Raw genomic sequence first — 5,206 nt, 5'->3', positions numbered from 1 at the left:
ATAGGTTTGGTTAAGGAGATGAGATTAGATACATATATATAAGTTGGATTAGAGATGAAAATGAAAACAACAAGAAATCAAGAAAACATCAATGTAGAACACATCTTACTTGAAACCCTTCGGCACCATTATTGATGGAGAGAGAAGAAGAGTGGATAATTCCACTTTGATTGATACGCCAAGTACAACACCTTCTTTGATTAGAGTTGATCCTCCAAGGATGGCGTACAAGAATGGCTAGTTTTCCTCTAGGAGAAAGTGTAGGCTTGGGCTTATGTTAATGGGGCTAAGTACAATTAGGTATTACTACTCACTCCCTCAAGAATTCCTCTCATCAATGGCTTGAATGCTTGAGTTCTTTCCAAGGAAGAAGAAGTCCCCTTTTATAGGTGAAGGGAACCCCCAAGGGTTTACACAAGAAGAGAGGAGCCAGTGTGAACAGGAATTGGAAAAGTTGGAAATGAGCTGTCCCTGCATGATGTGGGCAGACTGGGGTCCAGTATTTTGATCATATCTCCTCAACCGTAGCTCCAAATAAAAAAGTAAAAATATGGGCAGAAACTTCAGCTCATTAGCTACGATTTTTATTTTAAAATCATTCTCCAATTCGGATTGGAACCTTGTGTAAAAAATTCATCAAAATAGGGTCCATTTATGGCAGCAAAAGTCTTCATGTGGTCTCCTTAGCCTTGACTTTCATTTAATTCCCAAGGACACCTCATGCCATATGAAAGCATGACATTTCTCCTTGACAAAGTTTTGTAACCATGCTTGCAATAATGCATTAAAATAAGTGTATCTTTGAAATCATGCCACCTGGTGTCCCACTAGGATTTGATTCTCTCCTAGTAGCTATTTAAAAAGAAATATAAGAAAAGTATAAAAAATACATAGAATATATATATATTGGAGTTTACCCTAGATATATGATCTAGATAGGGTGTGAGATGATAATGAAATAGTAGAAATAAAGAATCAATGCTTTTTGCCCCAAGTTAAAGAGGCGGAGCTATTGACACTTTTCCCATAGTATTTTTTGATGGTAAAGTAAGAATACATTACCCTTGAGATAAATAATAAGATGAGATAGAAAGCTTATTTTTATACTTACATATGCATATGTACATTATAGGAAATATAATTATGTATCTAAAAAGTTACAAGATAACTCTTGTAGCATGTGTTCCCACTATGTACATGTCACAGCACGACAACGTGCTAGCTGAGAGTTAGAGCACCTTGGGTCAGGCTGACTCACGAGAAAAAAACGTATCCAAAGATTCTTAGAAGATTTTTCATTTTTCCCTTAAAGAGAGGGAGAGAGAGAAGAAGAACATGCTGGGCTGAGGAATTTTTCTTAAATTTCTAGAGTGTGTGCCCAATCTGTGTGCTTTTACACATCTTATGCCTGACTTGTAGCTTATCCTATAAGCATTCCACAGTTTTCAGGTATGACTCTCTCATTGAGAGAGGTAACAGAAAAACACAACCACATTTTGACCTACCTGCCTTGCAAGGTCATGATTGTATGAAAATGACTTAGCATTGGCACTTTGCCTGTGAAATAAGTTCTAGATTTAGGTTCCTTTTAGTGTTGTTGGGTGTTGATAGCAACCAACCATCATGTTCAACAATCCATCACTTAGTCTGTCCTTGACAGAGCTGCGAGTGTGACAGCGGAAGCGTAATCCATGAAGTAGTGGACTCCATGCCACCTGCTTAGCATGCCTTGCGTGCAAAAGCGTAAGCCCTTGGCTACTAGGACAGTCTCAAGCGTGAGAACCAAAACCATAAGTGCCTTGCACATAAGAAATTGGTAGGGATTCTGTGAGCTGACATTCCCTATTTTTCCAGTTCCCCAAACTTGTGTGCCAAAGCCCTTGATTCCAAATCAATGGTAGTATCTCGGCACAAGGGAGAAGCCGTGCTTCATGTAAAATTGCCAAAGCACTTTGCTTTGCACAATGACAGTAATTGCCAAGGAAAGTGTAAACATGGAAAAAAAAAACTAGAAAAACTTGAACTTGGCTAACCTGGTAGGTGTTGCTGCAACCAATTGTTATAAAATTCCAAAGGAAAAACTCGCGTAAAGGTGGCTCATAGCCAAATCTGCCGTGCGAGAGAGAGTTGTCGCATATGTATATTCGCCCTTGTGTATCATATACATCCGTCGTATACGGAATGAAAGAATCTGCAAGAATTTTGCCAAATCCGTCCCAAGTTTGTATGCTCATAGCATATGCCAAACGTGGTGAGTCATTATGCAAGATGCGTAAATAGAAGCCGTGCTTCAGCTAAATCTGTTAGTGCTAATAGCCAACTGAAGTGGCTGCAAATAGCATGACAAAAAGAATCGACCTTGTCGAACAATTTTAAGTGAAATTAACCAGTATTGTGTGACAAACATCCTATGTTGGCTTGTAGAAACAATGACAAGGAGTCGGCCATGCCGAGCAACTTGCTGCCCTCAACAAATCCAGTAATATGCCATGCCTGTCACCTTGAGATGCTGAAAAACTAGCCCTTAGCCTTGCCTTTGAAGCAACAAATAATCTGTGATGAGCGTGTTCCATCAAGGTACTCAGGAGAAGCCATGCTTCATATCACTATGTCTGGCCTCGTTGCCAACAAATGCTATTGACGACATATGCCATAACAAAGAGAATCAACCTTGTTGATCATGTACAAAAAATTGACCTTGTCAAGCAATTTCAACTGAAAGTGGTTAGCTCTGGGCTAGCATCTTTGTCGGCTTCTGAAAGCAATGACAAGAGGTCGGCCATGCCGAGCTCTGTGCACCCTTCATGAAGCCGAGCCACAGGGTGTGCCGATCTCCTTGAGATTCCATGGGCATCAAAAGTGAACTGCTGATGATCCATGCAGCAGATCAGGGCTGCAAGTACTCAAGTCATGCTTGAGCCATGTTGGCATGTGAAATAGTGATTCGATGCCAACAAAATGGTAATGCTTAAAACAACTGTCACAAGCCGTGCTTGTGGTTGGAGTGTCTAAATTGCACTCATATATGTTGCAGGCAAGTATATGAGGCTTGTCATGCTTGTTCTAACCACAGAAGCACCTTGTGCTTGGCATGTGTGGAAAAATAGTTGTTACCAGCCTTGCTTGTGGATGCGAGGCCAAAACACTTACTCGTCTAGTGCATGCAAAAATTACACAGCATGTCTGAAAAACTTTGGCAAACAAAAACCAAATCTATGCATACCTTGCCTTTGAAGGTCAAAGAGCTACATCAGTCATCGTCGCACTTGCTTGCTTGGTTGGTTGCATGCAACCATAATCACCTAACCTCGCTTTTGTGTTGACGAGTAGCCCTTTCGATTGCCATGGCGACAAGCCCCAGGAGTCTGTTGCCTCGACTGTAAAGAATGCCCATCGTATAAACGGTGTGTGCTTTCCTGAGCAAAACACCGAGGGTGGAATGCCGAGGTCGAATACAATTGTCTGCAGATATATGCAAAAAATTCTGTGTGAAAAACGGCCCATACAGCCTTGCCGATGCCGTGTCTTAGTCGCAGCCCTGGCCAATTTCGAGAAGGAAACAATGTCCTGTGGTGTGGCGGGGCCCCTAGGATGGCCCGTGGGCACCCTAGGGCGCCCACCAATGTAAAAAGAAGACGTTTTTGGGCGATGGCAGCAGCTGCCGCCTGCGCAGGCCAAAAACCTTGCATGGGGACGCGCTACAGGTGCTGGCTAGCCAAGAGACTGTGTCGCCATCGCTTCCTTGGCCCAGGGCGATTCTCTAGAGACCATGCATGGCCAATTTGATTTAGGTCACCGACACACCCTCGCCCATGCTAGGGTTGTTGCCCACGGTTCTCTGTGCTGAGAAATCTCGCCATGCCCGTTTGAAGATGAGAGAGAGATAAAAGACAAAGAGCCATGCCTTCCTTTGCTTTCCCTCTCTGCCATGGCCTTCCTACAGCAGGACCTTGCCATGCATCCATGAAAGGACTCTGCCATGCTGCTCCTTTGTCACCGAAAGGAGGGCGAGCTTACATGAACCGCAAAGAGAGAGCGAGAGAGAGAGAGAGAGAGAGAGAGAGAGAGAGAGAGAGAGAGAGAGAGAGAGAGAGAGAGAGAGAGAGAGAGAGAGAGAGAGAGAGAGAGAGAGAGAGAGAGAGAGAGAGAGAGAGAGAGATCCATGGCCTTCATGCCTCTTTCTTCCTCCCCCTTCTCCCCTGAGCTCTGATACCAGTGTTAGACCGCGGGGGACTGGACCATGCAACTCTCCACCCAACCGTGCCATATACAGAATCCTAGCCCCTAAATATAGCGCCCCTTGACCGCATGTCCGTCCTGGCCCTTGGCCCGACAATTTCAAGAAATGGAAATGCTAAACCTTCCGCTCCCTTGAAGGTTTTAGATTTGCAACACACTGTCCTTGCAAGATTTATCCAAGTGTACAGATCGCCACCAAACAATAATCAAGTGTCAATTTACTTTGTACAACAATGCTATTGCTACTATGTATTCCGGCTCAAATTTGATTGGAATGATCATCCCACTATAGGAGGTGTTGGCAAAAGATGCCCAGCCGAGAAGATTCATGCACAGGAGGCTAATCAAGAAGATCCTCCTCGCAAGAGAGGATATACATACTTGCCCGAAGAAACCGCAGTCATTGAGCAGCTTGCAACCCAAGGCGTGGATTTGGCAAGTCAAGGAGAGACCCCAGCCATGATACGCTCTCGTAGAGCAGTTCTAGAAAGAAAGTTGTCATAGTACGAGGCAAAGTATGGGCCTATTAATGAAGAAGAGATGGGCAACACGGGTGCAAGCGATTCATTTGGCCAATCAATCACAATACTAAGCTTTTTTTTGTATCTTAAATCTCAAGATTTGTAATGAAAACTTCTTTTTGGTATGTAAATATTTATTTTTTGCAACAAATGAACATGTCGGCTCTTGTTACAATTGTGTAAGTTTTGTTCATCTTTTTGACAATAATATGGAGCAGATGGAGAGAAAGGGAGACAAAGAAAGAGGAAGAGAGTGAGTGAGAGAGAGAGAGAGATAGATAGATAGATAGATAGTTCTATTATCGTCCTGGGAGGTCAAATATGACCTATGGGACCAAATGAACATGTCACGTGGTGTGAGTGGAGTTCATAAGTGACTCTCGATGCTCAAAAATGGCTGAAATGAGCGTCGCAATAGAGAGTCCACATCGTGGTTGGGAGAGGAA

General features: G+C 43.3%; 1 pseudogene; it reads right to left on the bottom strand.

The window, feature by feature from the left end:
* Positions 1-3,302: 3,302 nt before the first annotated feature.
* On the bottom strand, positions 3,303-3,981 carry LOC147441746 (uncharacterized; annotated as a pseudogene).
* Between the last annotated feature and the right edge of the window lie 1,225 nt (positions 3,982-5,206).

Source organism: Adiantum capillus-veneris, chromosome 15 (genome assembly GCF_014529385.1).
Source record: "Adiantum capillus-veneris isolate H3 chromosome 15, ASM1452938v2, whole genome shotgun sequence".
NCBI lineage: Eukaryota > Viridiplantae > Streptophyta > Polypodiopsida > Polypodiales > Pteridaceae > Adiantum > Adiantum capillus-veneris.
This window is presented reverse-complemented; position numbering and strand designations above follow the sequence as displayed.